The 24,747-nt window shown below is 39.5% G+C and overlaps 1 protein-coding gene across 1 annotated transcript in view; it reads left to right on the top strand.

Annotated features, from left to right (window-relative positions):
• Window positions 1-2,529: 2,529 nt before the first annotated feature.
• The window catches only part of camkk1 (calcium/calmodulin-dependent protein kinase kinase 1), a 55,368-nt gene continuing 33,150 nt past the window's right edge, over window positions 2,530-24,747 (top strand). Inside the window, exon 1 of the mRNA NM_001100271.1 lies at window positions 2,530-2,627. The gene's annotated coding sequence lies outside the window, so the exon portion shown is untranslated. The remainder of the gene's footprint in view (window positions 2,628-24,747) is intronic.

Here is a 24,747-nt window from a genome sequence, read left to right on the forward strand (position 1 = left end):
CAGACACAGTTACAGCCCGAGTGCAACTACATGGAGCAGAGATCGACCCAAAAAAAGCATAAGCATGCATTCTCAGGGCAATCTCTGCTCCATTCCGTATAGCTGTAGTCAAGCCAATGCTCTGCCTGTCAGTGAAGCTACACAAAGTTGTGTATGGCAGCAGATCAGCTTCCCTCCTCCTGCCTGCAAAACACAGACAGTACTCCAGAGGTAACGTTGACCTGCAAGTCAAATTATAGCCCTTTCAAGATATGTGGTGTGACTATGTATCTAATAACATTACAGAAAGATAAGATATGATAATAATTATTTGAGGTAGAAGTTAAAACTTAAGAAGAAGGAAAGTTTAAAAACTAAGTAATCTTTATCAGAAAGGTCTATACAGCCATTAGCACTTAGGGCTCTGGCACACGGGGAGATTAGTCGCCTGCGACAAAACTCCCTGTTCGCGGGCGACTAATCTCCCCGTGTGCCAGAGCCCTTACAGTTATGCTGCACCTCTATTTCTGATTACTTGTCTCTATTGTAAACATGATGTTTTTGTGTCTGACTTCCTCTCTCAGAAACATCCTTAATGCCTGTGGCCAGAGTCTGCACAGTTCTCTCCCCTCTCCCACAAGAATGCTAAGAACTACCTCTCCCCTCACTTAGGAATGTGTGATCTGAGCTATAAAGGCTAGACTGCAGGCAGGAAGCTACCTAAAATGGCAGCTGCTGTCTTAGGCAAAGGGAGAAAACTTCTAAAGCTGTTTAATCAGGTATGGTAATGGTTTCTGCAGAATAAATATATTGTTCTAGGTGGCACTAATGTGGAAAATCTTTTGGCAGTAAAATGCCAAAATGACTTTTCTTCCCCTTTAATTCTAGGTTTTCATTTGACTTACACTAAATTTAGAAAAACTTTAGCTGTCTGCTATCCCAAAACACTAATTTATCAGCTACACTGTAAAACTTTCGTAATGCAAAATACTTTTGCAAATAGCTTTGTCATTCTGCACTTTCACAGATAAGGAGCCATTTTTTTTACCCATCTCCTTTTAAAACCCCCATAGCTGACATAGCTTGTTAAATAGATGATTGCATTGAGGTTTACTGTGGAAGCCATAACAACACATTTTTATTCAAGAACTTCTGACATGTTAGGTCTGCTTCCCTGTCAAAATCGACTTGAAGGGAACTATTGCATTTCATCCTCAATAAATGACACAAAGGTTTACTGAATAGCCACCAATGACAGTTATCTGGAAGTAGTCGTTTATATTCACATTGTTTTCAACTCTTTCACTGCCAGCCGATTTTCCAAAAACATTTTCATGAAATGGCAAGCAATTTTTTTTACATTTTGTACTCTTTTTTGTTTTACACCAAACTTCAACAAATTGCAAAAAACTGCACATCTTATATCACTGTTCTTGCCTACAAAGATAACCTCATAAATGTAAATTACGTGTGTCTTCTGAACATAAATGCATACATTTAACTTCTTAACTTCACAGTAAGAAACGGCTACATGTGACTCTATCCTAATTCCTACACATAAAGTGGAAAAGGGAGGTTTCTAAGCCAGCTCTACCACAACCTTTTCTGTAAAGGTTATAGCCCACTCTATGTTAAAAACTTTCTTGTTTAGCCATGTTTCATAGAAACATCCACACATATAAAGGGAATTCATAAAGGAATTGTTTCCCAGAGGTGACTGGAACTTAGACCCCCAACTTAAGTTGGTTAGAGGGAAACTATAAAGGTAAGGAGCAACATAAAGGCTGTTAGGTACATGAAATAGCTTCCGTATTGTGGTAAAGATTAATTAATGAAAGGAATTTAAACATATGGGAAAAAGAAAACTAAAGTTATGTATTTAATGGGCTGGCTAGATGAACCAACTGGTTATAATTTCTTTTTAAAATCTTGTCCATGAGTTCTAATAATGACATAGCAACATTTGTCCTCTACCCATGCTTTATTAGTAGTTGTTTAGCATGAAGATGATATTCTCAGTTCCTATGTGCAGTCCTGTATCTTGTGTGTGTAAAGGCAGTTTAAATCTCTCCGTAACTGTGTAAATATCTTCATGTTTTAAACAAGGTTTTCCTATATAACCCTTCATATAGGAAAAAAAACATAAATTGAACAGCTTTGATAAATGAGGAAGAGCAGCATGTTTATTATTTTTGCTGGTTTCCTGGAGCAACAAAGCCCTGGAATGCATGATCACTCTCTCAGCTTTGATAAACATGACAAGGTCCATTAGCATTTCAACACACAATTACTAATGTTTTCCCAGCAGGATGCTAACTGCTTCATCTGGAGCAGGGAGAGAGTGTGACTGTCTGGGTAGCTCTACAGGAACTCTTGCGCTGGAGAGCTGTCTTTGCATTCATCCACTAAACACAGTAAGATAAACTCTTTAGTGAACTAAATGTGGCAACAGCTAATCCTTTTTTAACGGTCACCTAGGTGTGCAGATGAAAAGAGGCTTTGGTGATATGATTAGCACTGCTGACAACTGTGGCACTGTATTTCCCATCCCTAACATAGGAGTTCTGCAGCAATGCAAACATTCTAATCATGTAAGTTTTTGACATGCTGAGGTGTCGTGCGTGCCTTTTTAGCTGCAACCTACCAAGGTAAGTTCACATACAACTACAAAGCCCAGATTTTTTTTTAATGTCAGGCTATGTATGTGGCATTGAGCAAATAATTGTTGCTGTAGCCAGCATTTAGCAGTTACAGAGCACGCAAAGCCCAACTGCCAATACCATATCTCTTCAATAACTTAATGTGTTTTTCCATTACATTTAATTTCTGTAATTTATGCTTTAGTCATTGTAGGAAAAACATTTATCACTTTGTACTCACCAAAAGGCTGGGCTTCCTTACATAGTCTATTGGATGACATCAGAAATCTATTTAATCCTTCAACTGGAAAATTTACTGAAAACTAAACTTATTAAGGCTGCCCCCAGAAGAGGTTTAAAAACAATTGTAATCAGTAAAAATATAACAATTTTCAAAACTTGTTTTATTTTGTAAGGATTCTAGTTTGATTTTATTAGATTAAATCTGAACTTTTCAATGTAGCACCCTATATCTAATGAGTCGTTTTCTAGCCAGTTGTGTACTGCCCAACCTGAATAGAGTGTGCACTGACAGATATGGCATCCACCCCTGTACACACAAAGGAAGACATCTAGGGGTGTTTGTTGATAACAAATTGTCTAATTCCAGGCAGTGTCATTCTGTGGCTACTAAAGCAAATAAAGTGCTGTCTTGTATAAAAAAGGGCATTGACTCAAGGGATGAGAACATAATTTTGCCCCTTTATAGGTCCCTGGTAAGGCCTCACCTTGAGAATGCAGTGCAGTTTTGGGCTCCAGTCCTTAAGAAGGATATTAATGAGCTGGAGAAAGTGCAGAGACGTGCAACTAAACTGGTTAAAGGGATGGAAGATTTAAACTATGAGGTGAGACTGTCGAGGTTGAGGTTGTTTTCTCTGGAAAAGAGGCGCTTGCGAGGGGACATGATTTCTCTGTACAAGTACATTAGAGGGGATTATAGGCAGATGGGGGATGTTCTTTTTTCCCATAAAAACAATCAACGCACCAGAGGTCACCCCTATAGATTAGAGGAACAGAGCTTCCATTTGAAGCAGCGTAGGTGGTTTTTCACGGTGAGGGCAGTGAGGTTGTGGAATGCCCTTCCTAGTGATGTGGTAATGGCAGATTCTGTTAATGCCTTTAAGAGGGGCTTGGATGAGTTCTTGAACAATCAGAATATCCAAGGCTATTGTGATACTAATATCTACAGTTAGTACTAGTGGTTGTATTTATAGTTTATGTATGTGAGTGTATAGATTGGTAGGTGTGGGTTAGGTGTGCTGGGTTTACTTGGATGGGTTGAACTTGATGGACACTGGTCTTTTTTCAACCCTATGTAACTATGTAACTATATCTTCTGTTTGTTGTTGTTCATAAGGCCTTGTGCTTCTTTCCCCTCTCTTGAGCTATCCCATAACACAGGTGTTTTTTTTAGATAATAATTCTTATTTGTCAGTATAAAATCCATTTAAACCCCATCCTGGGATATGTTGTCTAAATGTTATTGAGAATTTTTTAAAAAGGGCACATGAGGTTTTATGACCATATATGACTTGCTTAATGGTCATATTACTATTGTGTTTTAAGCAGCTTCTATTCAATAACTGTAGGTTATCACATTGGAGTATATACCAAGAACTGATTTCTAGACATAGGATTACCAAAATCCTCATGTTCAGATGGTTTGTCTTACAAACCAGGGATTTTTCAGGAACAACAATTCTCTGAGACACCCGTCACTTTAAACATGAACCATGCTATATTATATAAATCTACAAGTTCTGATGAAAAGCTTTTACAAGTTTTATAACACTGTAACATTGCAGTCCAACTCACATCATCTATCCCTGGACCTCTCTCTTCCTCCTTCCGACTGCAGGATTCATCTATCTCTCTCTGTCTACGAAACTCTCCTCTATCAGACACCAAGTTGCCAGACTGCATTCAGCATGCAAAAAATGGCTCTTCTGCACAGTCTGTTTACACAATATCTAATACTTTCATATTGTGGGGTTTAACAGTGGAATGACTCATATTTGGTCTCCATTGCTGCAAACTTCAGAACAAATATGACATGTCAATATTTGAGCATAGCTCTACAAATGCATTGATTTTACAGCCCTGCTTTTTTATTTTATCAGAAGTTCACCCCATTAAATTTATTCTCGTTCTCATCTGTGGATTGAATTTATACACTAAACTCCAGGAACTACTATCATTCTTAATGATTCCTTAATGATCATCTAAAAAAAAAACAGGCCTTATGCATTTCATACTGTAAGGTGCACTTAATCATAGGTGTAGGCAATGTTAACTTGAATTTTCGGATGGGTGTGCCAAAAATTATTACGTGCTCACACAAGTTTAAAGGGAATTTAAAAAATCATGTGCTTAGGTCAGAATAAATACCAAATTGTGTGTTTTCACAGAAAATTCTTCGTGCACACCACAATTTTTTGTTTTCACTGGCCTCTACCTCTGGTCTACCAATCGATCCCACGTGGATTTCTGGTGGACTACAATCAAGCCACCCCTGCCTTAAATAGATACTTTTTACATACTACACATAATTTGTGTTGTTATGGTCTGTTTTTGTGCCTGCCTGCTATTTCTGAAGAGTATGGTAACCTCCCTAAAGCTGAAGGTCTGGGGCATGTACACCTGTACTCCCCCTTTAATTGGTGAGTTTTCCCAATGTGTTTTATACTGGATTTTCATATATATATATATATAACCTTAAGAATGGTCCTAGTGAGGACTGAAGATGTGAAGGTTTTTACAGGGTGTGCTGGTGTGAAAACTTTCTTGTATATTGTATTGTATTGTACTCTAAGGATTGGTGTACATACATATATGTACAATATATACCCATTTGGGTTAATGATTAATGTGTGAATTGAATCTAACTCAGAAGTGTCCAACATCAAATACAGGCCCACCAAGGGGGACCTAGTCAGGAATAAATCTACCCCTAGGTATGCACACTTGAATCCCGGACTGCTAATCCTTATATTCTCCTTGGTGGAGCTTCAGGCTGCTCACTAGCTATACTGATACTAACTCGCAGTCCTGGAGCAAGTTATTACAAGACTATCCTGACATTGTTTCATCTACTGGACCTACCGTTGCCCAGGCACTGAGCACCATCCACCTCCTCCAACAGGTGTTATCCAAAGAGGCCAAGCGTCCCTTTTTAAAGACTAGGATAATGACATCTCCTGGCCAGTTACTGAACTGCCAGGAAAATACTTTGCCCAGGGAAGCATTCTCCCCCTCCCAACTGTATATTAGGACCTGCCTAAAACTTAAAGGACTGCTTAAAGGGCAACTAAACCTTCAGTCCCCTACATTTTTTTTATCTGCTATTGTGTTTTTACAGGTTGGGTTGCAGTCTGGAATAACCAGGACTGTCACATAGTTGTGTCTTTACTCTCATTTTTTACTCTCTGTTTCAGTTGTCAACTCCCCCCTCCCCTTTTACCTGTCTGATCATAATTTATAAACCCTAACAGTTACTATCATATTATTTAAACATACAGGAATCTAAATTATGTAAAAATACAATCACCTCTGTTCTGAATAAAATTACACTGTTACTGCATTTTTATCCCATGCTAAACCAATATAATTATAAAGCCTTAATCCTTACAACAGCTGCAAAATGTGTCTGTTAGAACACTGTAGGCAGAAGACTGATTTTAATGGAAATACAAAACTGCCTTATTTTAGCTTACTCCTCTCTTAGCTTACTCCCTCTTCTTGAACTAAGGCGAAACAGCGAAGGAAGGAGCAGGCATCAACTATGCGAGGATCAATTGATCGAGCCTAGCCTTCCTTCTGTATAGGAAGGAGTCAGGCTAGACTCGATAAATCGATCGTCGCATAGTTGATGCCTGCTCCTCCCTTCTCCGTATCGGCTTAGTTCAATTGACAGGAAGCCAAGTTTTAACAGGTATTTTCTTTTAAAGCATTCAAAATACTAAGGGGTTTGTAGGATAGGGCAGTTATTGGAGCAGGGTAGAATAGCTTTTTCACTTAAAAAATTTTAGTGTTACTTTTCCTTTAACATTTCAGCTCTCTATTAAAATAGATCACATAAAAAGCCATATGTAAAAGACTGTTGGAAATAACACTTTCTCATGCAAATGATACTTTTCTAGTAATTTGCCTGTGCCTTTTTAGGAACTAAATGCCCTCTGGTTTGAAGCACTGTGCTCACACACAAAACAAAGGCATGAATACAATCTAAGTTACCAGTGCCAATGAATAGGCTGAGCTGCCCCTTTTACTCTTATGTATACTTTTTCTTGTTACAGGTGATTAGTGAGGGAACATCCCAAACATCACAAAATTGTGGCTGAGATCTAAAATTGTAAGCTCTTTTGGGCAGGGCTCTCTTCACCTCTTGTATTGGTTATTGATTGCTTTATATGTTGCTCTGTATGTCCAGTGTATGAAACCCACTTATTGTACAGCGCTGCGCCATGTGCCGCTTCTGCAGAGAGTTTTTAGCTGTGACAGCCACCTGAGCAACGAGGCAAGGGGGCTGTCATGTCGGTCCTGCGTGCGATCGTCGCAGGACCAACCTCCAAGCAGCAGACACGATCGCATCACGTCTGCTGCTTGGAACCCGCTTCCTGCTTCCCCCCAAGCGCCAGCCCACTCACTCCAGGACTGCAGCAGGAGGACCAGGACTGTGACCCCTGCTTCAGGACAGGTAAGTATTTGTATTTTTTGCATTTACACACTTACACACACACTTACATACATTTTTACAGCACACAATTTAGCAGTTTTTTTTTCCTTTTGCACACTCATATAGACTCATATACACACTTACACACTATCACACAACTTTTACATATGTACACACATGTATACACAAACTTTTTTTTTATTATTATTTTTTTCCCATTTTACAACTCATTTTTAGTTTCTTTTCCCTAAAAACTGTTTATTTTGACAGCGTGACTTTTGGATCAGATATTCTGACCACTAATTACACTGTTGTGTGACTTATTTTGTTGTTTACTGATTTGCACAATATTTGTGGTTTTATTGCATTTTTATCCCTGTATTAGTATTCCTAATCTGATTTTAGCATAGCTTTGCCATGTGTAACTTTGGTGTACAAAAATAACTTTCCTTATTTTGAATTCATCAGAATGTTTACTTTACAAAAATATATGGTTTTCTGGGGGTCTCTGTATAGTTAGGGGTTCTTACGGCACATAATACGCTGCCAGGGGGCTCTGTATGCAAAAGCTGAGTTGGCAGGCGAGAAATCCATATGCACTATTTTAATTTTGGGTTCAGTACATACCACAGACTTTGGTATATCTATGCATATTGGGCATTTAACTGTTCAGTAGACCTCTGGTGTTCCTATTAGGGGTGATTTGCCATTGTACACCAGAAATTGTGTGAGATAAATGCAGCAAACTGCAACATTTTTAGGCAATTTTCCGAAATGTCCTAAAAACCACTAACTTTAGGAAAGCTTTGCAGATTGGTATTTGGGTGTAGAAAGGACTCTTTACCCATGTTGGATTTGTCAGAATGTGTACTTTCCAAAACGATATGGTTTTCTGTGGGGTCTCTGTATAGTTAGGGGGTCTTACGGCACATAATACACTGTCAGGGGGCTCTGTGTGCAAAAGCTGAGTTGGCCGGCGAGAAATCCTTATGCGCTATTTTCATTTTGGGGTCAGTATGTACTGCAGACTTGGGTATATCTATGCATATTGGGCATCAAACTGGTCAGTAGACCTCTGGTGTTCCTATTTGGGGTGATTTGCCATTGCATGCAAGAAATTGTGTGAGATAAATGCAACATTGCAAATTGCAACATTTTTAGGCGATTTTCTGAAATATCATAAAAATCTGCAAATTTAGGAAAGATTTGCTTGGCTTGTTACTTTGGAGTTCAAAGAAATGTGTACCCATTATAGATTCGGGGGAATGTGTACTTTCCAAAAATATATGGCTTTCTGGGGTGAGTGTACGTTTTTGTAGCATTATCCCACATAAAGAATGTAAATGTGTTGATTTTGCAGGAGCTGAAATGATAGATCATATGGGGGTATGCTCCCATTGGGGCCCCTACATGCCACATATTTAGGTAAACCTATACATATTGGGCATCAAACTGTTCAGTAGACCCCTGGCGTTCAAATTTATGGTGATTTATTTTGGTATCTAATGCTATGTTGCAGATATGATGCTGCAAATTGAAAGCTTTGAGGGGATTTTTGGAAATGTCATCAAAATTGCTAACTTTAGAAAAGCTTTTTTAGATTCAGGGGAATGTTTACTTTCCAAAAATATATGACTTTCTGGGGTGAGCATACGTTATACTAGCTTTATCCCACATATGATGATGTAAATGTGTTGATTTTGCTGGAGCTGAAATGATAGATCATATTGGGGTATGTTCCCACTGGGGCCCCTACATGCCACAAAATTAGGTAAACCTATACATATTAGGCATTAAACTGTTCAGTGGACCCCTGGCATTCAAATTTAGTGTTTTTTATATTGGTACCTAATGCTATGTGGGAGATATGATGCTGCAAAGTGGAAGCTTTGAGGGGATTTTTGGAAATGTCATCAAAATTGCTAACTTTAGAAACGCTTTGTGGCTTGATACATAGTAACATAGTAAGTTGGGTTGAAAAAAGACATACGTCCATCACGTTCAACCATAATGCCTATATATAACCTGCCTAACTACTAGTTGATCCAGAGGAAGGCAAAAAACCCCATCTGAAGCCTCTCTAATTTGCCGCAAAGGGGAAAAAATTCCTTCCTGACTCCAAGATGGCAATCGGACCAGTCCCTTGATCAACTTGTACTAAGAGCTATCTCCCATAACCCTGTATTCCCTCACTTGCTGAAAATCCATCCAGCCCCTTCTTAAAGCTATATAATGTATCAGCCAGTACAACTGATTCGGGGAGGGAATTCCTCAACTTCACAGCTCTCACTGTAAAAAATCCTTTCCAAATATTTAAATGGAACCTCCCTTCTTCTAACCGGAGTGGGTGCCCTCGTGTCCGTTGGAAGGACCTACTGGTAAATAAAACATTAGAAAGGTTATTATATGATCCCTTTATTTATTTATACATAGTTATCATGTCACCTCTTAAGCACCTCTTCTCCAGTGTAAACAGACCCAACTTGGCCAGTCTATCTTCATAACTGAGACTTTCCATACCCTTTACCAGCTTAGTTGCCCTTCTCTGGACCCTCTCTAACTCAATAATGTCCCGTTTGAGCACTGAAGACCAAAACTGAACAGCATATTCTAGATGGGGCCTTACCAGCGCTCTGTAAAGGGGAAGAATAACCCCCTTCTCCTGTGAATCTAAACCCCTTTTAATACAGCTCAAAACCTTGTTTGCCCTTGCAGCTGCTGCCTTGCATTGCTTGCTACAGCCAAGTTTATTATCTACAAGGACTCCAAGGTCCTTCTCCATTATGGATTTGCCTAGTGCAGTCCCATTAAGGGTATACGGGGCTTGCATATTTTTACATCCCAGGTGCATGACCTTACATTTATCCACATTAAATCTCATCTGCCACTTAGCTGCCCAGATTGCCAGTTGGTCAAGATCCTGCTGCAAGGATGTCACATCCTGGATAGAATTGACTGGTCTGTAGAGTTTTGTGTCATCTGCAAACACTGATACAGTACTCATAATACCCTCCCCCAAGTCATTTATGAACAAGTTAAACAAAAGTGGACCCAGTACAGAACCCTGAGGGACCCCACTGAGAACCTCTTTCCAAGTAGAGAATGTACCATTAACAACCACCCTCTGTACCCGATCCTGTAGCCAGTTTTCAATCCATGTGCAAACGACTTCAGTAAGACCAATAGACCTTAGTTTAGAAAGCAGTCGTTTGTGGGGAACAGTATAAAATGCTTTGGCAAAATCCAAATAGATTATATCTACTGCATCCCCACTGTCCAGCTTCTTACTTACCTCATCATAAAAAGCAATTAAATTGGTCTGACATGACCTGTCCTTCATAAAGCCATGCTGATTACTGCTCATAATGGCATTCCCCAGTACATAATTTTGTATGTGATCCCTTAACAAGCTTTCAAATAACTTGCCCACCACGGATGTCAAACTTACAGGCCTATAATTGCCAGGCTGAGATCTTACTCCCTTTTTAAATATAGGAATGACATTCGCCTTCTTCCAATCCCTAGGTACCATACCTGATGAAAGAGAGTCTGAGAACATCAGAAACAAGGGCCACTGTAATTCTGCCCCTAGCTCTCTCAGTACCCGAGGGTGCATTGTGACTTGATAGTTTGGAGCAAACAGACAGTTACATAGTTACATAGTTACATAGTTACATAGTTACATAGGGTTGAAAAAAGACCATTGTCCATCAAGTTCAACCCATCCGAGTAAACCCAGCACACAACCTATACTAACCAATCTATACACTCACATACATAAACTATATATATACAACCAGTAATACTAACTGTAGATATTAGTATCACAATAGCCTTGGATATTCTGCTTGTTCAAAAACTCATCCAGGCCCCTCTTAAAGGCATTAACAGAGTCTGCCATTACCACATCACTAGGAAGGGCATTCCACAGCCTCACTGCTCTCACCGTGAAAAACCACCTACGCTGCTTCAAATGGAAGCTCTGTTCCTCTAATCTATAGGGGTGACCTCTGGTGCGCTGATTGTTTTTATGGGAAAAAAGAACATCCCCCAACTGCCTATAATCCCCTCTAATGTACTTGTACAGAGTAATCATGTCCCCTCGCAAGCGCCTCTTTTCCAGAGAAAACAACCCCAACCTCGACAGTCTAACCTCATAGCTTAAATCTTCCATCCCCTTTACCAGTTTAGTTGCACGTCTCTGCACTCTCTCCAGCTCATTAATATCCTTCTTAAGGACTGGAGCCCAAAACTGCACCGCATACTCAAGGTGAGGCCTTACCAGGGACCTATAAAGCGGCAAAAATATGTCCTCATCCCTTGAGTCAATGCCCTTTTTTATACAAGACAGCACTTTATTTGCTGTAGTAGCCACAGAATGACACTGCCTGGAATTAGACAACTTATGATCTACAAAAACCCCTAGATCCTTCTCCATTAAGGATGCCCCCAACACACTACCATTCAGTAGATAGTTTGCGTTTATATTATTCCTACCAAAGTGCATAACTTTGCACTTGTCAACATTGAACCTCATTTTCCAGTTTGCTGCCCAGTTTTCCAATTTTGTCAAATCGCTCTGCAAAGCGGCAGCATCCTGCATGGAACTTATAGTTTTGCACAATTTAGTGTCATCAGCAAAAATAGAAACAGTACTCTCTATGCCCACCTCCAGGTCATTAATAAACAAGTTAAAAAGCAAAGGACCAAGGACTGACCCCTGCGGTACTCCACTAACCACACTGGCCCAATTAGAAAATGTTCCATTTACCACCACTCTTTGTACTCTATCCTTCAGCCAGTTTTCTATCCAATTACAAATATTATGTTCTAGGCCAATATTCCTCAATTTGATCATTAACCTTCTGTGAGGTACTGTATCAAACGCTTTAGCAAAATCTAAGTAGATGACATCAACTGCCATTCCAGCATCAAGGTTCCTGCTCACCTCCTCATAAAAGGCAACTAAATTAGTCTGGCAAGATCTGTTACGCATAAAACCATGCTGGCACAAACTAATAGTATTGTGAACTGCAATGTATTCAACTATCCTATCCCTTATTACCCCTTCCAGAAGCTTTCCTACTACTGATGTCAGACTAACAGGCCTATAGTTTTCAGGCTGAGAACGAGATCCCTTTTTAAATAACGGCACCACATTAGCAATCCGCCAGTCTCTCGGCACCATGCCAAACCTCAACGAATCCTGAAAAATTATGTGAAGAGGCTTGGCAATCACAGCGCTCAGCTCATTTAATACCCTGGGATGAATCCCATCCGGCCCTGGACCTTTGTTTACCTTTACATGTTCAAGTCTCTTTTGAATTTCCTCCTGAGTGACCCACGCGTCAGTAGCTAAATTACTAGCACTGGGCATATTAAAAGGGAAGCCTTCATTATCTGGCTCCTCAGATGTATAGACAGATGAAAAATAAGAGTTCAAAATTTCAGCTTTTTCCCCGTTCTCATCAACCAACGTACCTCCCCGTGATAATAAAGTTCCCACCCCTTCTTGCTTCATTTTTTTACTATTCACATAATTAAAAAATAATTTTGGATTCTTTTTACTCCTAGCTGCAATATCCCTTTCCATCTCTATTTTAGCTTGCCTGATAGCTTTTTTGCATGCTTTAGTTGCTTCCTTGTACCTGATGAAAGTTTCCGCTGTCCCAGCTAACTTGAATGCTTTAAAAGCACGTTTTTTATTACCAACCTCGACCTTAACTCTTTTATTCAGCCATAAGGGTTTTGCTTTGCGATGCCTCTCCTTGCTTACAAGGGGAATATACTGTTGTGTATACCTGCAAAGCAATGTTTTAAAGATGTTCCATTTTCCTTCTGTGTCTAACCCCATGAAAAGCCTTTCCCAGTTGACACATTGCAGAGATGCCCTTATACTGGCAAAGTCTGCACGTCTAAAATTGAGCGTTTTAGTTACTCCCTTATAGAGCTGTCTCTGCAGCATTATCTCAAAGGAGACCATGTTGTGATCACTGTTCCCCAAATGCTCACCCACACAAATGTTAGAGATAAGTTCAGTATTATTAGATATTACCAGGTCCAAAATAGACTCATTCCGAGTAGGTTCTTGAACCACCTGAAATAAAAAGTTGTCATTTAGCATATTTACAAACCTACTAGCTTTTTCTGACTTAGCCACCCCATTACTCCAGTCAATGTCCGGATAATTAAAGTCCCCCATAATAACAACTTGACCCAATTTTGAAGCCTCTTCCATTTGCAAAAGTAGCTGGGACTCATCCCCCTCATCTATACGGGGTGGTTTATAGCATACACCAATGATCATTTTCTTTGTGACCTTCAGCCCTACTGAAATTTCTACCCAAAGAGATTCAACGTTTTCATTGGTAATGTCTTTATTACATGGCTTTAAATCTGACTTTACATAAAGACAAACCCCTCCACCCTTTTTAATCTCTCTGTCCCTCCTAAAAAGCGTATACCCATTTAAATTCACTGCCCAGTCGCATTTTTCATCCCACCAGGTCTCAGTGATACCAATTAAGTCATAATTTTCAATACATGCAATAGCCTGCAGCTCCCCTATTTTTCCCGACAAGCTACGCGCATTAGCCAGCATGCAGCGGAGATTACTACTTCTTCCTCTACAGCTTACATTAGCTAAAGGACAGTTAGAGCTAAGGTGAAAATTAGTCTGTTTCCCTTGTAACAATGGAAGCTCCTTATCTGATAAACTATATGCCCCCCTCACTCCTCCCCCACAACCCTTTACTGGTCCCACTGCCCCATCTACACTAGCTCTCCCATAAGAATCTAGCTTACCAACCCCCCCCTTGTCTAGTTTAAACACTCCTCCAGCCTCTTAACCATTCTCTCCCCCAGCACAGTAGACCCCCTTCCATTGAGGTGCAATCCGTCAGGGCTGTATAGATTGTACCCCAAAGAAAAGTCAGCCCAGTGCTCTAGGAACCCAAACCCTTCCTTCCTACACCAAGACTTTAGCCACGCATTTAGCTCCCTAAGCTCCCGCTGTCTCCCTAAACTAGCACGCGGCACCGGCAAAATTTCCGAAAATATTACATTGGAAGACCTTTGCTTAATTTTAGAGCCTAGATCCCTGAACTCACTCTTTAAGGTCCCCCACCTACCGTTCATTTTGTCGTTAGTACCGATATGTACCAAGACAGCCGGGTCATGCTCAGCCCCTCCCAATAATGTGTCGACCCGATCAACCACATGCCGAACCCTGGCACCAGGAAGACAGCAAACTGTCCGGTTGAAGCGATCCGCTCGACAGATTACCCTGTCCACTTTCCTAATGATCGAATCCCCTATAACCACCATCTGTTTAGGCCTAGCTCTGCTCTCCTCCCCACCACTACTAGAGAAACTGGTCTCCCGGCTGTTAGAGAGATCAGCCTCATCTAGAACCGCTAGTCCAGAGTTCACACTCCCATCTTCTTCACACAATCTGGCAAATCTGTTGGGATGCGCAAACCCTGGAGCAGCCTCCCTTTTTCTTTTCCCCACACTAGATTTTCTAACTGTCACCCAGCTTACTGCCCTATCATCCTTTCCTTGCTCCCCTCCCCCCATACTATCTGACCCCGCTAGTTCTTGTTCAGTTAGCAAGAGACTTCTTTCAAGATTGTCAATAGAACGCAGTGTTGCAACTTGTTCCTCTAGTGCTCTAACGCGAGCCTCTAAAGTGGCAACTCGCTCACATCCACAACAGAGGTATGCACTTTGGAACTGTTGTTCCACAACTGCATACATGCGGCAGGCTGTGCACTGTGTCATACCTTCAATGTTGCTGCCACTCATTCTCCCAGTTACAGAAACAGTTAAACAAAAATTTGTGAAAAAAGGCTATTAAATAAACAAAAAAAATTTTTTTTTTTTTTTTTTTTTTACCTTGTTTTAACTCCCTTAGTTTGTAACTCCTGTGATTATAACTCCACTTATAGAGCCCCCACTAACTCCTGTGATTATAACTCCACTTATAGAGCCCCCACTAACTCCTGTGATTATAACTCCACTTATAGAGCCCCCACTTAAAGAGCAATCACTTACAGAGCACCTACCACCAGAGCAAGCTCCACTGGAGTGCCAGTGGTTCTATTTCAACAGTCTGTTAAGGTCAACTAATCAAACCCCACCCCCTCAAACTGAGGGTAATTACAAAGGAATGTAACTCTGGCAAACCTGCTGTAAGCCTTATAGTTAACCAAACTTTGTAAATTGGCACCAAAAAGAGCAAATACTTTTGAAAAAATTTAAACCCAACAGTTAGAAAACACAGTGATTCTGAATAAAGTTAATAAAAAATACTTATCCCTTTTTTTTGTTGAATTGAAAAAGCAGTTGATTCAGTCAGCCACCAGCCTGTTAGTAAGCCTGTCAGTTGTGCCTACTCTGGATTCCCCAGAATCTGGATTCCCCAGAATCTGTTCTTTCCAAAAATGTATAATTTTCTGGGATAAACCTTCTGTTGGTGGAATTTTGGATACTTTGGAGTAGAAAGACACAGGTACCCATTTTAGATTCGGGGAATATGTACTTTCCAAAAATATTTGACTTTCTGGGGTGAGCATACTTTTTACTAGCTTAATTCCACATATAATGATGTAAATGTGTTGATTTTGCTGGAGCTGAAATGACAGAAATGACAGTACATATGGGGGTATTTTCACATTGGGGCCCCTACATGCCACATACTTAGGTAAACCTATACATATTGAGCATCAAACTGTTCAGTGGACCCCTGGCGTTCATATTTAGGGTGTTTTATTTGATTAGTTTATGACCTGTAGGAGATAAGATTCTATAGACTGGAAGCTTTGAAGTGATTTTTTAAAAAATTTCACAAATTTTGATAAAAACCAATAACATTAGGAAAGCATTGTGACTTGATAGTTTGGAGCAAACAGACAGTTGTGCCTACTCTGGATTCCCCAGAATCTGTTCTTTCCAAAAATTTATAATTTTCTGGGATAAACCTTCTGTTGGTTGAATTTTTGGCCTTAAATCTAAAGTATGCAGCTTTTTGAAGCAGTGCTTTGGAAATTTGGTAGTGTACTGCTGGGAGTTTTTGACCTATACAAGTGAGAAATCTCCATAAAACTATATATATTTGGTATTGGCGCGTTCAGGAGACATGGGATTTTCCAAATCAGCTGTAGTTTTGTGCATAAAATAATTTTTGTTTCTTGCATGTGTGTTTATATTAAGGAAAATTTGTTTTTTTTTTTCCATTTTTAGACATTTACATATCTTGTTACAGAATTGGGATTACACACAAATTCTACCATATTTTGAAAGCATAGGTTGTCCTGAAAAAAAGGATATACTGTTTTCCTGAGTAAACTAAAAGTCCTCCCGAGGAAAGGCCCCTAAATGTTCAAAAACTGTCTGGCAATACAAGTTCCACTTTGACCAAAACGGCTGACAGTAAAAAGGTTAAAGGACATGTCAACCCCAAAAATATTTTTTTGCCTGAAAACTTAATTCTTAGCAACTTTTCAATATACATTAATTACATATTTGTAATGGATTTTTTTTAGTTATTTGTATATATAACTGTTATTAAAAGCAGTGTCTGCCTGTCCTTTCTATTCTCTGCCCTGATGGCTCTGGGGTTTGAAACAATGTAACAACGCCAGCAGATTTAACAGACCTGTCTTGCTGGAGGAGCTTGAAACTTGCAACATTGTTTAAAAAGTAACAACTAGGAGTTCAGCAAATACTGCGTTAAATAGCAATTACATTTACAAATAACTTTTAAAGCACTTATAATTTTTAATAAATTGATATTGAAAAGTTGCTTAGAATCATGTTTTCTTTTATTAGGCAAACAGTTATTTTTGGAGTTGACATGTCCCAACGTAGAATATTTTGTTGACGACACACCCTTTTTGGGTAATCCCACTTTTACTACTGACGCTAAAGGTCACAGATCATGATCATTTACATATATATAATATATATATATTATATATGATATTTATAATCATATTATATAATATGATCTTTGAATGCCCTTAGAACACATAGCAGAATCAAGACAGTGCCAACATTATGCTTCAAGCCCTTAGCTCACTTTCTCCCATATTCTCTATACTTCTATAACTGCAGGCCTACCTTGTACAAGAAGAAGGAGGATCAACTGGGACTGGCCCCCCACATGCAAGTATGCCACTACCCACAACAAAAGGAGTAATATATATATATATATATATATATATATATATATATATCTGCCAAAACAGTGACAACCATCCAAACCTCTAAATCTAAAACCTGAAGTTATTCTCATAAAATAATAAAATAGCAACAGTGAACTAAATGCCCAAAAATCTAGAAAATGTGACTTACCGTCCTTATCAAACAGCTTAAGGGGACAAAATGCTCCCCTACTGTTGGTGCTACATAAATAGAGGCTAATAAATTGATTAGTAATCATTACATATTTTTTTGTGGCACAAATAATATTATTTAATTATTTCTGACATTATTAAAATCATTTCACCTCACAATTACCTTATTCTTCATTCTTAAACAGTTATCCGTATAGTGACAGCTTTTATACATATTGTGGCACATATTGTCTTCTGTGCTTTGCTCTGGATGAGACCAGATGGATCTTGGGAAGACCAGATGGCATATATGCTACGGCCATTTGGAAATTGAAGAAATCATTTACTATGGTAATAGGATTTTCGTTTTTTTTTTAACATGAAATAAAGTAACTTTTATGTGTAACTTTACCATGCTTTCCCTGTAATGTGGGTTATCAGTAATAGCAGGTTTGCTAGATTGTGTTACTGAACTAAAAAAGAACTGAAATAAGGTGACAATAAAGGGGTTGAAGTCTCTAATTTGTAGCACAACGTTCCAACCATTGGCCTTTTAAGTTGATGGGAGTTCGAGAGCAGGAAATGGAAGGGCCACATTTTTTAAAGTGTTGAAATACTTCTACAGTAATATTCCCCTGTAAAATCTTAACTTCATTTGCCATTTCTTCACATCTATTTGAGTAATCTCATGTATGAATTTAGTTATTTGTTACAATCATGAATCATTAGAACACACAAAGTAATAGTCAGTTACAGTATATATTAAAAAGGGGTTACCTAAACATAGTCTCTAGAACAGCGGTTCTCAACCTGTGGGTCGGGACCCCTTTAGGGGTCAAACGACCGTTTCACAGGGGTCGCCTAAGACCATAGGAAAACACATATTTCCGATGATCTTAGGAACCGAGACACCTCTCCTCTATGGTTGGGGTCACCACAACATGAGGAACTGTAGTAAAGGGTCACGGCATTAGGAAGGTTTAGAACAACTGCTCTAGAAGCACTACCTAATAGTTATTGTCTAACTAATCTATTTACAACTAGGAGTCCCCAACTTTTTTTTAGCCATGAGCAACATTTAAATATAAAAACAATTGGGGAGCAACACACGCATGAAAAAAGTTCCTTGGGGGGGAAGGGGTGACCAGTAAGGGCTGTGATTGATTATTTGGTAGCCCAGTGTAGACTGGCAGCCTACAGGAGGCTCTATTTAGCAATACACCTGGTCTTTATGCCTCTATCTTAACAATTAAGGCTGTCCCTCATAGCTAATAGAGTTCAGAGTAAAGCACACAACAGATTGGAGTTTGACAAAATAAATACTACTGTCCATACCTTGGTACTTACATAATAAAAGATGTTAAATTCAGCAGACAGAATGGCACTGGTGCTTTTTAGGACTGTTGCTGTTCTCTTTGTTGATTTTGACTATGGCAATCCTTATTTCATTAATGTTTTCTACTGAAATGGGCACAGCTGTGACTGACAAAACCAAACTTAGTTTTGAAAATGCATAATTTTAGATGTAATTTTACATGGGCTTGACACCATTTCTTTATGTTGACACTTTTTTTTTTATTGAGTCTAGATGCGGATCTTCAAAACCTGCTGTGGCTTTTTTCACAATTTAGTGCTGTTATGATTTTTAGCTTGCGTGAGTTCCTTTAACAATACGGAGGGAATGTGATGGCAGGTGGGAGAGGTGTCTCCTAAGCATGTTTTTATAAAAAAGGATTTGTCCACCAGATTTTCATTTGCCGTGCTCAAAGTAGAACAGCTATTAGTAGTCTGTGGCCAGGCTGTCTGTAAATGAGACCAAACTAGTGATGTGCTGCATCCACATAACTTTTGTGAACTGCAGATGGGTTTGGACTGAACTTTTCTAAGCGCCCACTCCACCCACGACCTTACTATGCCAAGCTTATGCCTTCAGCTGTTAGTGTTTATAGATGTGTGCCTGTGTGCCCCACCCCTTCATGACATCAGAGAGGGGCAGGTCGGTCACAGGTCTATACATACCAAGGCCCAGCAGGTTAGGGTTGGGTGTTGGTAGTAAGTGGGCAGGTATGGGTTGGGTGTAAGTTGATATTTTGTTGACCGCATATTACTTCTGTAATATTTTTTGCTTCTGTAGCCCAGGCTTCTAAGGACTAAACGAGACTTCAGGCATAATGACCTACTAAATGTGAATGGTTGAAGCGATGACAAAAGTGGGCTGGACAATGATTTGAGAATGAATGGAGGCCCAGTTATTGAGTGTATCACAGAAGTAATAAGCTAAGATTGTGGCAGATCGGTAGCAGGCCAGGCGCTCAGCTTAAGGGTATTACAAATTTACCAACATCTACATTGTTGGTAAATGTGTAATCCCATCCTTGACAGGTGTCTTACTGGCTAAATTGGTAAAATACCATTTTAAAGATATATAACAGGGTCCAGCTCAGTTTAATTTTCTAATCCATCTAACCATATTATAAAAGACAGAAAGGCAAGTAAGCTACATTGATTATTGGTGTTTTTTTATTTTGCTGCTGTCCACCTGTTACGGAGTCTGTAAGTGAATTAATGAAACAGAAGGTGGTTGCTGAAAAGATGGGAATGTGATAAATAGCAGCAGTGATAATTTATGTGCTCTGTAATCTAAATTACATTGACTATCACATCCTGAGTTTCCTCTTTCAAAGGAACAGACAGCATCTTAACCCACTTTCAAATATTTTTCACTCAACACAGTTTTGTCAGTGGAATTAAGCAAATTAAATGTATCTAGGGCATTAATAATCTAAAGCTTTACTTCTACATCATTAGAAAGGCTGAAGGGGATATATTTGCGGGGGTTCAGTACAAAGACATATACTTCCTATTTAGAGAATTATTACTTCTGAGTTGACAAAAATACATTTTGGAATAATGTACAGAAACCCGAAAGGTTTTCATTTGGTGAGCCTTTGACCCACAGTACCCAATGCCTGCCGAATTCCAGCCCTTTCTGCGGGTAGAAATTTCCTTATTGACTCCAAGATGACCAGCGCAAATTTAAAAAGGGTTAAAAAAAATGAACATATAAAAAAATTTTAACATCCTTTTTTGTGTGACCAAAAGTCACATGATTTTAAAGGATCAGATTTAGTTAGGACAGGTACTTGAATTCGGTTGAATCGGAATCCTGCTGAATCAAGTTTGGATTCGGCCAAATCCAAAACTGAATCTGGCATTCAGCGCACCTCATATCCCAACTTGGTAATTATGATATATTTATTCATTTATATTGATTTGTATGTGTGTTTTAGGATTTTTATAGGATGTCATATTTTTCTTTGTTGAGTTTGGTGTCAAATCCTCTTCTCAGGTTCAGCATGTTGTGGGGGAGCCTCAGGATTCTCTACTTTGCTTTACCATTTGCTGTTCTCCCTGTACAGTCTCTCTTTGGGAGACCCCATTTGTTCATTTGTGCTTAAATGTCACTATGCAGGTGACATTCAATATACAGTATTTATACACCCCTTCAGTACATAGTGACATTCATACCCTTATCTCTAACTGCCTCCTAGCTAGCTCCTCCTGGTTGAATCAACACCACCTCAAACTCAAGACAGCTAAAACAGAGCATATAGTCTTTCCACCCAAACCTGGCCCTTCTTCTTTTACTAATGATGGCCTGATCATTAACTCGGCTATAAAATAATTTGGCATGTTTTTTAAAGGTGACCATAAAAAGGCAGAATTAAGCTGCCAATTTGGCCCAAAAGCTTATCTGCCCATGTATGGGGCCTGATATTGTCTACCTAAAGGTGGGCATATCATGCAAAGATCAGTTTGTTTGGTAAGCCACCTTTAGAATAATCATTGACTGGCCACCTTTAATAATTTTTAATGCCACTGCCAAAACCTGCCACGTTTTCCTTTATAATATTTCCAGATCCCCTTCTTTCTCAACTGCGAAAACACTCGGCTATTCACTTGTCCTATCCAATGTTGTAACCTACTTCTAACCGGTTTCCTGGCCTTCCACTGCTTCAATCCTTCTGCTCTCTCCTAAGATGAAATCTGTTCTTCCCCTGGCAAAATATTTATCATGGCTGCCTGTTAAAGAAGAAAGAAAGGTAAAAACTAAGTAAGCTTTATCAGAAAGGTCTATGTAAATACAGCCATAAGCACTCACAGAAACACTGCACTGAGTTCTCTGTCAAAAGATTTGTTGTGTCTGGTTTCCTCTGCCAGAAACACATAGCTCTCTCCTGTCTCCCCTCTCCTGCTCCCCCTCCCTCAAGATGCTAAGAGCTCACTCTCCCCCCTTAGGAATGTGGATCTCAGCCAATCAGCAGGAAGCTTCCTCATAGTCTTACAAACTGAGCATGTACACCGTTCTTTGTCTCGGTGCAGGAGCGAGGCATTATGGGAACTTTCTTTACACAGCTCAGCGTTTTTTCTTCCTGTTTGGCTTCTGATCATCTGAACGGGAGAAATATGGGGAGACTTAAAGGACAATGAAAGGTTAATATAAATTAAAAGTAAGTCTAAAGGCATTATTTTTAAGTACTTACTGCATATCTAAATTCCCAGATCCCTGCTTGCTTCTCTGAGATATGGTGCTGGCAGCCTACAGCAGTGTGAAGACTACAGTGACATCACTGAAATCTCTCTTCCCTTCCTGTAGGCTGCCAGCGGCAGCCTTTCTATTCTCTGAGCATGTGTGTAACTTGATCCTGTCTCCTGTTCTGAGCTATACATGCCCACCAGCCAATCAGAAGCAGATCTGCCAGAGGGGGGGGGGGGGGGAGGGAATGAAACACATGTGCAGTATGAAGCAAGGAGGGAAAGGAAGGGAGAATACCTTTTTAGAGATGGCTGTCTGTTCTAGAAAATGTGAAGTAAGTGTGACTGAGTAAATATTTGATTAGGTGAGCCAAAAGTGTGGCGTTTTTACTAAATAATAGGAGGACTATTGGGCAGTATGCTTTTTAAATTTTTAAAATGCTTTAAGGGAACTATTGAGAGAACTGAAGGTATGCCTGCAGCTTGAGATTAACTCTTTATTAGCCTTTCCTTCGCCTTTAACTATAGGATAGCATACAGTACCCTTCTGCTAACGATCAGTCTTCACTCCTCTTTTCCTCACTATATCTTATCCTGTGTTATGTATTCCTGTATTTTCCTGGCTATCCCTTCCACTTCTCTCAGATTCACTGTCTCTTAACACCAGCCACACCCAGAGGCAACTCTCATCTTAGACCTTTCTCCCTTGCTGCGCCTTGCGCTGTAATTCCTTCCCTGGATTTATCCATAAAGAAGACTCTCAATAACTTTAAAAAGAAACTCATATCTTACCTTATGGAGCACTAGAATAAAATCTTTTTAAGTCAATTTTATACATATTTGCCCACCTACTTGTGCATGTATGGGGAAGAGAATTTGTTCATTCTATGTCCTTACAAATATACAATAAGACATTCAATCTCTGTATATTTATTGAAATGTTGGTCCTCCCTTTTTGTACTTTTCTGTATACAGACCATTTGCTTATTAATTATACTGCATAGATTTATTAAATACAGTGTTTTATATGATTTTAGTAATTATATATGGTAGGTTTTTAATGTAAAATACATTGTGCTTGCATGGTGATGGCACTCTTTATATATAGATTTATAGTGGTAGTCCTGATATGCCAGTTTGAGCACTGGAGACCAAAACTGAACAGCATATTCTAGATGGGGCCTTACCAGCGGTCTGTAAAGGGGAAAAATAACACCCTCCTCCCCTGAATCTGTGCCCCTTTTAATTCTGCTCAAAACCTTGTTTGCCCTTGCAGCTGCTGCCTTGCATTGCTTGCTACAGCCAAGTTTATTATCTACAAGGACTCCAAGGTCCTTCTCTATTATGGATTTGCTAGTGCAGTCCCATTAAGGGTATAAGTGGCTTGCATATTTTTACATCCCAGGTGCATGACCTTACATTTATCCACATTAAATCTCATCTGCCACTTAGCTGCCCAGATTGCCAGTTGGTCAAGATCCTGCTGCAAGGATGTCACATCCTGGATAGAATTGACTGCAGGTCTGCAGAGTTTTGTGTCATCTGCAAACACTGAGACATTGCTTATAATACCCTCCCCTAAGTCATTTATGAACAAGTTAAACAAAAGTGGACCCAGTACAGAACCCTGAGGGACCCCACTGAGAACCTTACTCCAAGTAGAGGTTTGTGGGGAACAGTATCAAATGCTTTGGCAAAATCGAAATAGATTATAACTACTGCATCCCCACTGTCCAGCTTCTTACTCACCTCATCATAAAAAGCAATTAAATTGGTCTGACATGACCTGTACTTCATAAAGCCATGCTGATTACTGCTCATAATACCATTCTCCAGTACATGTACATCATTTTGTATGTGATCCCTTAACAAGCCTTCAAATAACTTGCCCACCACGGATGTCAAACGTACAGGCCTATAATTACCAGGCTGAGATCTTACTCCCTTTTTAAATATAGGAATGACATTCGCCTTCTTCTAATCCCTAGATACCATACCTGATGAAAGCGAGTCTGAGAATATTAGAAAAAATGGCCACTGTAAATCTGACCCTATCTCTCTCAGTACCCGAGGGTGCATTCCATCTGGCTCAGGTGCCTTGTTTATATTTATCTTGTGTAACCCTTTAAGCACCATATCCTGTGTCAACCACTGTGTAGTTGGAGCTGAGGCAACAGTGCAGCTATTGGGTGGGACTTGGCCCTTTGGCTCCTCTACTGTATACACAGAAGAAAAGAACTGGTTTAGCACATCTGCCTTTTCTGTATACGCTGTAACCATATTGTTACTATAACTCAATGGGGCCACACCCTCAACCTGCATCTTTTTACTATTAATATACTTAAAAAACTCTTTGGGGTTAGTTTTGGCCTCTGCCGCAATGCACTCCTCATTTGCTATCTTTGCCTTCAGGATTGCTGTTTTACACTTGTTATAGTGTTTATATTCATTAAACACAGCTACTGTCCCCTCTGACTTATATTTCTTAAAAGCTTTCCTTTTTTTCCCTATTAACTTCTTTACCTCAGTGTTAAGCCACATAGGGTGATTCTTAACACTTCTACTTTTTCTTATTAATGGA

This window comes from Xenopus tropicalis, chromosome 2, assembly GCF_000004195.4.
Source record: "Xenopus tropicalis strain Nigerian chromosome 2, UCB_Xtro_10.0, whole genome shotgun sequence".
NCBI classification, from domain to species: Eukaryota; Metazoa; Chordata; class Amphibia; order Anura; family Pipidae; genus Xenopus; species Xenopus tropicalis.